At 38.1% G+C, this 13247-nt stretch overlaps 1 pseudogene; it reads left to right on the top strand.

Annotated features, from left to right (window-relative positions):
* Positions 1-7947: 7947 nt before the first annotated feature.
* LOC111541904 lies at positions 7948-8705 on the top strand (annotated as a pseudogene).
* Positions 8706-13247: the final 4542 nt, after the last annotated feature.

Raw genomic sequence — 13247 nt, forward strand, 5'->3', positions numbered from 1 at the left:
CTTGAAGAATCCTTAATGTCACTGCCAATACAAAAAAAACTAAAGGTCAATGACTGAATAGGGCCAAATCATTGAGATGTAGACAGTTTTAACTTTAATGCATCCCTATAAGGACAAGGCACATGGCTGACAAAGCATTTTGAAGGTCTTTTGGAATGGTTGGAGTTTGGTCATCTAGATTGAACGCTTGTATACCATTTTACATGTATACCCAGCTCTTTCTCTTTTTTTTAATTTTTTCTTTTTTTTTTTTTTTTTTTAGTCGGAGTCTCGCTCTGTCACCCAGGCTGGAGTGCAGTGGCGCAATCTCTGCTCACTGCAAGCTCCGCCTCCCGGGTTCACTCCATTCTCCTGCCTCAGCCTCTCAAGTAGCTGGGACTTACAGGCGCCCGCCACCGTGCCCGGCTAATTTTTTTGTATTTTTAGTAGAGACGGGGTTGCACCATGTCAGTCAGGATGGTCTCGATCTCCTGACCTCGTGATCTGCCCGCCTCAGCCTCCCAAAGTGCTGGGATTGCAGGCGTGAGCCACCGCGCCTGGCCCCAGTTCTCAAAGTAATGGTTGTCATGCAGAAACTCCCCAATGAATCAATTTATCAGGTAATGGATAGTAGTGTTTATTTGTCCCCAAGACCATTCATATAACTTGGTATCATTTTAAGACCTTTGCTACATTCTTTTGCACTTAAAGACAAGTGTGTTAAGCAGATTTGTGTTCCTGAAAAATGGATAAATTGATGCAATTTTCTTATGTCAGGGACTGTTCCCTCTTTCCAGTGTGAACTATCCAGGATATGACCTTCTCAGAACCCTCGAACTTTCATTCAGATGTGTGAAACCCCTGGAATTGAATTTAAATGCAGCCTCTTTGTGTAGCCCTTTCTGTAGTTAGCAGATTAGAACAAGTCTCTGAGAATGTCCTCGCTGCTGAAACAATGGTTCAAAGTGATGGGATAGCAACACTGGCTAAACTCTGAGATTGGCTTCTCCCATATTTAGTTCACTCTCAACTGCCCCTTATTTTTGTTTTCTACCTTAGGCTATTGGTCTAAGATATTATCCCCTCCACTATAAAGCTTTCTTGAGGGCTATAACAGTACCTGTTCTTTGCCCATTTCATAGTGCCTAGCATGGTGGTTTCATATACAGTAAAACCAAGTTAAATAAAATAAATATAATTTAATAAATATAATTTAAATGTTTCCTCCTACTGCAGTTTACCTTCAGATTGGATTCCTTCTTCCTGCTTCTGAAGCTAGCACCTAGTTAATGTGAGAAAAGCATAGTGCTAATGGGGAAGATTGGCATTAATGGGAGCACTGTCTTTGGGGTAGGGAAGACCTTTGAGTAATATATGAAGCTTTGAAATTCTCTGTTATCACACCACATAAATGCAGTTGCTTGTTCAGCTCATCTAAGGGACTTGACCAGGTTCTATGTATATAGGAAATATTTGTGGAATGAGGGATTTTTTTTTTTTCTGGAATCTATAAGCTTTATACCCAGTTGATGATTCCAGAGAATAGGCTCAGCTTTCTCTCTTCTTTGTGTTTCCTGCACAGCTAGAAACTGTGCCAGAATGGTGGCTATATGCTAATGAACAATCTATCCCTCATTAGGCCAGTACTAAGACAGTTATTTCCTTAAGTAAAAACATTTTTTTTTGCAACCAGCTTACCGGATGGCTTTTCATAATGTCTTCTTTTCCCATGTTATTAAGCTGTGCTTTAAATGTTTGAAAATGCCTGGAACCTCTCACTTCCCATCTTGATATTTCATGGTTTCTTCTCCCTTTCTAATCAGTTTCTAAAATTTTCAGGGACTTGGCATTAAGCTGCTACTTCCTTTCTTTTCTTTTCTCCTCTCTAGGTAAAAACTTTTCAACATAAATGGAAAATTGACTTTAAATATATTTATTTAATGAGCTTCCCTTTAAACGGTCTTCTAAAACAGCACCTTGTTAGTGGTTTCTAATAAAGTTCTGTTATGTCTCCCTACAAAAATACCTATGAAGTGAGAAAAAGATGAAGATTCACAGTGACACTGACATTGATGACTGGTAATCAATTTATTGCTGGAATCCGAGGGACTATCCTTTAGCCACCAGGTCTTTGGAACTAGATTGAAAGACATCACTAATGATTTACCTCTGTTATCCTCAACTACAAGTATTTAGGAAGACCTTCCTTTTCTTTTCTTTTCTTTTTTTTTTTTTTTTTTTTTTTGATTCTTGCTCTGTCACCCAGGCTGGAGTGCAGTGGCGCGATCTCGGCTCACTGCAAGCTCATCCTCTTGGGTTCACACCATTCTCCTGCCTCAGCCTCCTGAATAGCTGAGACCACAGGTGCTCACTACCACGCCCGGCTAATTTTTTTGTATTTTTAGTAGAGATGGGGTTTCACCGTGTTAGCCAGGTTGGTCTCAATCTCCTGACCTCATGATCTGCCCGCCTTGGCCTCCAAAAGTGCTGGGATTACAGGCATGAGCCACTGCGCCCGGCCAGGAAGATCTTCCTTTTCTTTACTTTCAGTTCTCATGGTCTTTCCCTTGATTCATAAAAGCTAGCTCTGTTTCAGATAAAAAATTGGGTGACCCCTTCAACACCTATTAGTTGCTTTTTTATGGTAGCCATCATTCTGTCTTCTCCTCTTTTCTCTTTCCTTTTTCCCAACCAATACCAGTCTCTTTTTGAAAAATATTTTTTTAAAAAAATTGTCGTTTAAACACGTAACATAAATTTACCATCTGAAGCACTTTCAAGTGTACATTTTAGTGGTGTTAAATATATTCACATTGTTGTGAAGACTTCTCTCTTTTTTTCTAATTTTTATTTTTAAGTTCTGGGGTACATGTGCAGGATGTGTAGGTTTGTTAGAGGTAAACGTGTGCCATGGTAGTTTCCTGCACCTATCAACCCATCACCTAGGTATTAAGCCCAGCATGCATTAGCTATTTTTCCTAATGCTCTCCCTCCCCACCCCACCCCGTACAGGCCCCAGTGTGTATTGTTTCTCTCCCTGTATCCATGTGTTCTCATTGTTCAGCTCCCACTTATTATACCTGGTTAAAAACTTGTAACACAAGAAAAGAAGGTGGAAGTAATGAGGAGGTGGGAAGGGGAATTGTAAGTGTAGTCTCTACAGATGAAATGTGGTTGAGAAAAGAGGCAGTGTGAGTAGAGTGCTGGCTATAGTGTATATGAACTCCATCTATTCAGAGGGTCAGAAAGCCAGGAATGGGCCATTTTAGCCCACTAGAAGTTCATAGAAATCCAAGTAAAACAGTTGCAGACATCAACCCAAATCAGTTGTATATTTGAGAAGAGGATTCAGCCAGTGCTTAAGTACAGGGAGTGGGAGGCAACATGGTGACTCTGGAGGAATATTCAGCACAAAGGAAATGACAATACTTTGAAGTCTTAAAAGAGAGGCATACCTTTGAAAATAATTTAGTAACATTCAGAAGAAAATTTTAGAAAATTGACTTTTTTTTTTTTTTTTTTTTTGAGACAGAGTCTCAATCTGTTGCCAAGGCTGGAGTGCAATGGCGCAATCTCAGTTCACTGCAACCTCCACCTCCTGGGTTCAAGCGATTCTCCTGCCTCAGCCTCCTGAGTAGCTGGGATTACAGGCACATGCCACCATGCCTGGCTAATTTTTGTATTTTTAGTAGAGATGGTGTTTCACCATGTTGGTCAGTCTGGTCTCGACCTCCTGACCTTGTGATCTGCCCACCTTGGCCTCCCAAAGTGCTGGGATTACAGGTGTGAGCCACTGTGCCTGGCTGAAAATTGACTTTTCTTAGAAAATACAAGACTACCTTTAGGAAAGAGCGTAAATCTGAAAGGATTGTAGGATAAGCTGCAAAGGCAGATGGATGAAATAACACTAAACATGTCTAACACTGTCCCTAGCCCTATGGATTTGAATAAATCACCTTTAATTAAGAAGCCGTTGAATATTAACACATAAAAATGCATAGAAATCAAGACAGTATGTGATTACCTGTTAATTAGGGACCTATATAAATGATACAGATTGTTTGTGCTCTGGGCAGTTGGGAAAAGGTGAGGTCATTTTGTCTGAAATTATCAGAGAGAGCTAGAGAGTTTGGCTCAGTAGGAGAGACTTGGGGAAATAGAAAGGGACAGGGGCACAGGCAAAAGCTTTTATTTGTTCTGAGCAAATGGCATCCTCCTCAAACTATCCTCAGATAGTCTTATTCTTACAATCTTATTCTCACAATCTTATTCTCATAAATGTTAACATTTCAAAATCTGACAGCACTTTCTGTTCATTATAATCTTACCTGGACTGTTTCTGATCCTTTTAGATTAGGTTCAGTTCACCTATCTCCTGTTCACAGACTCCTCTCAGGCAGGATTGTAAAACATTTAATGTCTCAATCATACATTTGTTTTTCTAACTGAAGTCCAATCAGGCATTTTTCTAGCAATCTCCTATCATAATAACTTTGTATGGTAGTCAGGGTTGATGATGATCATTCCATTTCATAGGCAAGAATGCTAAAATGTTAAAAGAATTTTCTTAGACTTGCCTTCCAAATAGCAAGAACATTTAAGAGTTTGGACTTATATCCAGAGTTTTTGATTCCCAGTCTCATGCTCTTTTGACAACATTATTGACTGAGTAGTAAGAATAAGGGAAGATAAAGGAGGTAGAAATGGGCAAGTAAATATGTTTAATTTATTTTTTTAAAGATGGGGATAGGACTATGAATGTTTAAAGATACCAAGAAGAAACTTGTCCCCCTGCCTTCAAAAGACATATCTACCTCAATTATTTATTCAGCCATGGATAAAGGATGTTAACATTAGAGTGTCTTTTTTTTTTTTTAAAAAAAAAAGTAAAAAGAATGTCGCATAGTGGAATTGTGACACAGATTTGGCAATCACAGTTATGGCAATGGACAGTCAAGAAAGTCACCTCATATTCACTTACAAGGCAGAATAGCATGCTCCTTATGGCTGCCTTCACAGTGCTACTAACCATGGTTGATGTAAGGCAGTTGTAGCCACATCTTATTGATAGTAGAGAACTGCTATGGGAAAGCAAGATTCTGGGATGACCAGAGGGATGGTGTGAAGTTTTCATATAACAATATAATAGTTCAGTGTAGTCAATCTGGCTAACAATCTGATGGAACATTTCCCAATTCATTTTATTCACATGTATAAAAGGGTTCTTGTACTTTCTTGATACATACACTTTTGATGATTGAATACATTTTTCATTGCTTCAATCTGAAGTCTTCCTGTCTTATTTTTAATATTTTCTAGCTTTAGAAATCATTGTATGCTCTTTGTATGTCATGGACTTTTATACACGTTTGTTTTTTAAAAAATCTATAATTTCAATAATTCCATTGTATCTTCTCTCTGTTTGAAAGGTGTGTGAGGAGGACTCATATATGGGTGTGTAAAGGACGTTGGTTCTGTGAGAGCAAACATGGTAACTCTTCATTCATTACACATGAAAACTTAGCTAAACTTGATCACATTTTCAGAGTGAACAGTTAAAAAAAAAACATGCATTTTAATTTTGTTTTCTTGTATACAGAGAATTACCATTCAAACTTCAGGAACTCACGTTATTGACAGCATTTTAAACTTAAAGAGAACGAGGCTGCTGGATGAGCCTGATTTTTAGGGCTTATCTCATATTCCACCTTGAATGACCTCCCACTGTCAGAAATATAATTCTGAACCCTAGAAGCAGTTGGCAACCCTCTTATTATTTTAATGTGCTTTGGATATACATAATAAAATATCTGATTATTCTCCTTTCTTTTCCATTGAATTGACACTAATTGGCCATTGCTGTCTAGCTACTGGTTCCATGCTGGCCCTGTAACCCCTAATTCTCTTCAATATTTAGGCTCTTAGCAGAGAGAGCCATCTTACCTGATACACAGACATGGGCCCATCTCCTTGAGGACAACTGCAACTGCCTCAGAATTATATTTGTTTCTTAAGACTGCTGTAACAAAGTACCACAAAATGGGAGGTATAAACAGCAGAAATTTATTGTCTCATAGTTCTGAAGGCTATAGATATTCAAGATCACAGAGTCAGCAGGGTTGGTTCTAAGGGCTGTGAGGCAGCCTTTAATTTTTAATTTTTGTGGGTACATAATAGTTGTATGTATTTATGGGGTACATAAGGCATTTTGATACAGGCATGCAATACATAATAATCACATCAGGGTAAATGGGGTATTCATCCCCTCAAGTGTTTATCTTTTGTGTTATAAATAATCCAGTTATACACTTATAATTATTTTTAAATGGACAATTAAATTATTTTTGACTGTAGTCATCCTGTTGTGCCAGCAAATACTAGGTCTTATTCACTCTTTCTATTTTTTTGTGCCCATTAAGCATCCCCACTACCTCCCCATCCCCACTACCCTTCCCAGCCTCTGGTGACCATCTTTCTACCTGTTATCTCCAGGAGTTCAATTATTTTAACTTTTAGCTACCACAAATAAATGAGAATATGCAATGTTTGTCTTTCTATGCCTGGTTTATTTCACTTAACATAGTGACCTGCAGTTTCATCCATGTTGTTGCAAATGACAGGATCTCATTCTTTTTGATGGCTAAATAGTACTCCATTGTGCATATGTACCATGTTTTCTTTAGACATTCATCTGTTGATAGACACTTAGATTGCTTCTAAATCTTGGCTATTGTGAATAGTCCTTCAATAAATGTGGGGGTGAAGATATCTCTTTGATATACTGATTTTCTTTCTTTTGGGTACATACCTAGGAGTGAGATTGCTGGGTCTTATAGTAGTTCTATTTTTAATTTTCTGTAGAACCTCCAAACTGTTCTCCATAGTGGCTGTATTAATTTATATTCCCACCAACAATGTACAAGTGTTTACTTTTCTCCACATCCTCGCCAGCATTTGTCATTGCCTGACTTTTGGATAAAAACCATTTTAACTTGAGTGAGATGATACTTCATTGTAGTTTTAATTTGCATTTCTCTGATGAACATTGATATGGAACACCTTTTCATGTACCTGTTTGCCATTTGTTTGTCTTCTTTTGACAAATGTCTATTCAAATCTTTTCCCCCTTTAAATCAGATTATTAGTTGTTTTTCCTATAGAGTTGTTTGAGGTCCTTATATATTCTGCCTATTAATCCCTTGTCAGATGGGTAGTTTGCAAATATTTTCTCCCGTTCTGTGACTTTTCTCGTCACTTCTATTTCCCCCATTCTGTAGGTTGTCTCTTCACCTTGATTGTTTCATTTGCTGTGCAGAAGCTTTTTAAACTTGATATGATCCCATTTGTCCACTTTTGCATTGGTTGCCTGTGATCGTAGGGTATTATTCAAGAAATCTTTGCCCACTGCAATATCCTAGAGAGTTTCCCCAGTGTTTACTTTTAGTAGTTTAATAGTTTGAGGTCTTAGATTTAAGTCTCTACACCATTCTGGTTTGAGTTTTGTATATAGCAAGAGATAAGTGTGCGGTTTCATTCTTTTGGAAAAGGCTTTTATTTAACTAATTAATAAATGAGAAAACCAGTAAGATGTGACAACCAGTTCCCAAAATGATTTAAACACCACACATATCTAGGTAATAAGAAGTAAGTTTACGAACACATGCAAACTGGTCAATATCCATTAGGCAAAATTTTACCAGAAGTAAAAATCATTTGCTTTTCTATGGACAAGAATCATTTGCATTACTTACAGAATTGTAAAATGCCTTAAAGGCAATAAAAGGTGTGGACTTCTCTGAATGAAATAAATGGAAAGAGGTGCTTTACAGAATGGCAAGTAATCTATTTTTGTCCATTTCAATATCCTTTGCAGTTTTTCTGACATAAATACTGGAGTCCTTTGTCTCAAACAGAATGTTCTATGGAATCTCAATTTATAGCCCGTAGGAAAAGCAGAAGTGAGGCAGTGGCGATAGTAGTGGCAAGAGGATGAACAACAAGTTTGATGCTTTGAAAGGTGATGACAATGGGGACCATGATCAGAATGAAGAAAGCAGCACATAGAAAGATACTGAGAAAGAAGAAAACAGAATGGGACAAGAATAAGAGCAGTAACAAGAGGAAGGCTGTTGTCCCTGGACAGGCAGAGCATCTCCTCCAGTACAACTACACTTTCTGGTACTCCAGGAGAACCTCTGGCTGTCCCACCAGCTCACAGAGTTATGAACAGAATTATCAAACAGATTGGCGCCTTTGCCTCTGTGGAGCAGTTCTGGAGGTTTTATAGCCACATGGTATGTCCAAAGGATCTGACAGGCCACAGCGACTTCCATCTCTTCAAAGAAGGAATTAAACCCATGTGGGAAGATAATGCAAATAAAAATGGTGACAAGAGGATTATTTGGCTGCTGAAGGGCTTGATCTCCCATTGCTGGGAGAATCTCATTTGGCCATGTTAGGGGAACAGTTCATGGTTGGGGAGGAGATCTGTGGGGCTGTGGTCTCTCTTCACTTTCAAGAGGACATTATTTCAATATGGAAAAGACTGCCAGTGACCAAGCAACCACAGCCCAAATCCAGGATACACTTTGGCGAGTGCTTAACCTATCTCCCAACACCGTTATGAAATACAAAACTCACATTGACAGCATCAAAATGCCAGGCAGGCTGGGTCCCCAAAGGCTCCTTTTCAAAACCTCTGGAAGATGTGGTTGAATGTGCCATGACCCTCTCCCTCTCTGGATGGCACTATTCTTGAAGCTGGTGTCATTAGAGTCTCTTGTTCTGTTGGTGTGCTATCTGGAAGATCCTTCTGTCCTGGACAAGATAATTAAAAGAGCATTTTATGTTTTAAGAACAGGCTGACACAGAGCAGCTACAATAACAGCTGAGATTGCTCAATAAATGGTGCTAAATTTAAAAAAAAAAAAAAAGAGAAATGCAGAGTCACTTTGGTTGAAATGAATATAGAGGCTTCTGACTAAGCTTTCTTGGACTCCAGAGTTTGGGGGATCTGTATAAATCACAGTTAGGAAACCACTAGATGATTTCTACAACTGCTGATGGGCCTTACTGATTAAACTTGGTCCCTCAACATTCCTTTAGTTGTTCCCACACCCTAACATTTTCTACATGCTTCTACCCACTCTCCACTCCCTGCCCACCACATGGATGCTCTGCTGTATCAAGAAACCAAGATATCCCTTTCAGAAGACTTTTTCATCCTTACAAATTTTAAATTCCCACAGTATTTGACTGTAGAACTTTCTAGCTCTAAATTCCATAGAATAACTGAAGTTACTTGAAAATATACTTCCTATTTGATGAAACCTGCAACTAAGGGGCCTTAGAGTAATTTTGAAAAAAATTACAAATATATCAGCTAGGTTTTCAATATGATACCATCTTTATCTTTAATGTATTCTGTTTATTTTCTTGATTTTGAAAACCAAGGCTGTATTTTTAAATGCTTCTGGGCACATGCACCAAAATATCTCTGTAAATTCTGCACTCATGTTTCCCTTTTTTTCTATATATGTTTCAAGTTATATGGATTGTGAAAGCCTGTAAAGACTGTGAAGAGCCTCCTTCACAAACAGGGTGCTGTTTCCTCATTCTGGCCTAAAATGTCCCCGCGCAGTCCTGCTGTGTACTTTGCAGTACTCTGGCTTCAGTCCTAGTCCTGTACAGGAAATGTGTGAAATCCTTGCCTCAGTGGCAATGGTGAATTCATTTCTTAGAAGATAAGCCCCTTGCCAGTAATTCCCATTCATGATCCAATGTCTTACTGTCGCATCTCCTTAGAGTGGGATTCAGATTCTTAAAGTATTTCCGATCCTTACTACTCATTCATTATTGCAACTGGACCCTCTATTGTCTTGAACTATATCAACTGTCCAGCTGATCTCCTAAACTTGATCCTTTCCCTGCCTGAACCCAGGATGCTTTCACAATTCCTTTTTCTTACCTTATCTAAGTACATTTCTATTCCTTCTACTACAGTCTCATTTTAATGAGTCTTTCCTGTTCTACCCTATCCTTTTGCTGCCCCAAATCTAACAACCTCCTTTCCACACAGCGTTTTAAGAGATCAAGATACTGATGCAAATTCAATATTAGCTTGCAAAATCTCAAAGGTTGGTTTTCTTATCCTGAAACTACCATCCTCCTTTCCTTGTTCTTAAAGTCCTTTACAGCGATATGGGGTATTTTCATAAAAAAAAAATATATATTTTCTTAAGCAGCATTAAATGAAATCCCTCTTTCAATACTGCTGGTTCTTCTGTTTGCAAAGTTCTCTGTTCTGGTTTCCTTTCCTAAATCCTTTCTTTTGACTACTGCAAAAGCATAGACCAAAGAGGCAACCTAATAAAACAGCTAAGACAAGACTACTAGCTGTCTTTGCTGAGTAAAGACTACTAGCTATTTTGCTAAATGTTTTCAAAATCTGATTTATTCTGCACAATATCCCTCTGAAAGAGATACTATTATTATCCACATTTAATAGGTGAGGAAATTCTGAGTAAGTTGCCAAGGTCACCCAGCTAATACTTTTGAAACCAGGACTCAAATTTGAACCTTTCTGAATCCAAACCTCACTAAGCTCTCTATCGTCTCTGACAACAATCTACTACCAAATAGATGGTGACCTTGACTTACTTGCATTCCAAAAACACTTATACTCATTAGTGGTAAAAATATTTATAGACAAATCACTAACCAGAAGGAAATCTGAGAAAAAGAGAAGCATCAGAAAGCAGTGTCAAGGGCACCAATAAGTAGATAAGAGGCTAAGGTTTTAGTTTCAGCTCTTGGGCCAAAAGCTCTCAGGGCTTCTGTTATTTTATTTGTAAAATTAAACTGTTTGCTAGATAGGTTCTTAGGATTCATCTGAAAAATACAAGTGTTTGCTTCCTGAGGGAACTAAAAACTTCAGACAGTGTGATCAGTCTCTGCAATTCAATGAGAGCTATAGCAGCATCGTACATGGGTTAGGCTGGTAAGCAGAGATTAATAATTCAAGTCAGTCCAGCTCACTTGTTTGTCCTGTCCTCTTGCTGCTGTGTCAGGGCACCTGCTGAGGGAGTAACTAAGAACCAGGCAAATGTGGGCAGCAGTGTTACTTCCTAGGACTAGTATCACCAAAGAGGCAGATGAAATCATCCACTGAAGAGTCAAATACATTCCAGTCTCTCAGCATGGGAGAGTTGATTCAACCCAAACACACTGGGTTGGGCTCCTGTGGAAAAAACAGGAGGTTAAGAGAAGTATCCATAGAAGCTGCTATATTTAAGTGAAAGCGTAAAATTGCAAGATGGAAATCTGGAAAACATGCTGTAAAGATTCCTTGGAACACAGCTTGAAGGAAGAGCCCTGGCTGGATATTGTTGAGCAACAAGAGCAGCAGACAGACCATGATATGCAGTAATCAAGAATGAGGATGTCAGGACATCTGTTATTTTGTCTGCTTGGCTCTCCTTCCTTTTGGAATTTGTTCTCTACTGCACCAAGTGATTCCGATGTGACCGTCCCTCCTGCCACTGGTGTGGGCAAAAGACTCAAGGTGGCCAGTTAGAGTATCTCTTTCTCCAGGGCCCGGATATTGATTGTGTAGAGGGAGGTATGAGACCTAAGCAGGGTTTATCAATGCCCTTTGAGGGAAACTGCTATTGTTGCATGAAGAAAGAAAAGATCTTTTTCTGAGTTTATGAACTGTAAAGATCATTGCAAGGAGAAAGTAATGATGGACACCATTACCTGGAAAGAATAAGCCAATATGAAGAATAAAAGGGCAAGAGTAGAACATGTGACTAAGAATGTGTTTATGCACTCTGCCTCAGATGTGCCTGAAACCAGAAAATACCCAAAGTTTTCAAACAGATGAGCCAATATATACCTCTCCCCCTTGTAGGATGTTTTTTTTTTTTTGGTTTTGTTTTTGTTTTTGAGATCTATTAACACGCAGTAAAATTTACTCCGTTAAGGTGACTAGTCCTGTGAATTTTGATCAGTGCATAAAGGTTGCGCAACTACTACCTTAATCAAGACATGGGTTACTTCTGTCATCCCAGAAAGTTCCCTCATGGCCCTCTGTTATTTATCCCCTTCTCCTGTTCTATCCACTGGCAAACACTGATCTGTTTTTCTGTTCCTGTAATTTTGCCTTTTACTGAATGTTGTATAAATGGAAACACAAAGTATATACCCTTTGGAGTATATCACTTTTATCACTTAGCATAATGCATTTGAGATCTATCTGTATTGTTACTAGTATCAGTATTTTGTTCCTTTTTATTGCTAAGTCATATTTCATTGCGTGGCTATACCACAGTGTGTTTATGCATTCACCAGTTCATGGGCATTTGTATTGATTCCAGATTTTGGTAGTTATGAAGAAAACCACAATAAATAATTGCATACAGATTTTTGTGTGGTTATATTTCCGTTTCCCTTGGGTAAATATCTAAGAGTAGGATTGCTGGGTTATACAGTAAACATACTTTTAATGTTATAAGAAACTTCCAAACTGTATCCCAAAGTGGCTGTACCATTTTGCATTTTTGCCAGCAGTAATTCCCATTGTTCTTCTTTCTCACCAGTATTTGGTGGTTTCATGTTTTTAAACAATGAATAATTCTAATAGGTGTGCAATGATATCTTATTTTGGTTTCAATGAAAAATGGTGTTAAACATCTTTTCATATGCTTATTTGCCATCCACATATCTTTACTGATGTGTCTGATCAAATCTTTTGCTAGTTTTTTATTGTGTGTTTTCTTTCCCATTATTACATTGTGAGAATACTTTACATATTCTGGACACAAGTCTTTTATAAAATTTATGTTTTGCAAATATTTGCTCTCAGTCTGTGACTTGTCTTTTCATTTTCTTAGCAGTGTCTTTCAAAGAGCAGAAGTTTTTTTTTTGTTTGTTTTGTTTTGTTTTTTTTTTTTTTGAGATGGTGTCTCGCTCTGTCCCCCTGGCTGGAATACAGTGGCGCGATCTTGAGAGCAGAAGTTTTTAATTTTGAAGTCCTATTTATCTTATTTTATAGCTTTTGGTTTTTGTGTCCTATCTGTCTAAAAAATCTTTGCTAAATTCAAGGACATAGAATTAAAATTTTTTTCTTTATAGTTTTAGATTTCACATGTAGAATCATGATCAATTTGGAGTTAATTCTTGTACACAGTGCTTCCCTCTTTTAAAGATCATTTAAATTGGGTTTCTGTTCCTGGTAACCAATGAGTTTTGACTTATATAGATGGAGT

The sequence above is a fragment of the Piliocolobus tephrosceles genome, chromosome 2, assembly GCF_002776525.5.
Source record: "Piliocolobus tephrosceles isolate RC106 chromosome 2, ASM277652v3, whole genome shotgun sequence".
In the NCBI taxonomy this organism is placed as follows: Eukaryota; Metazoa; Chordata; class Mammalia; order Primates; family Cercopithecidae; genus Piliocolobus; species Piliocolobus tephrosceles.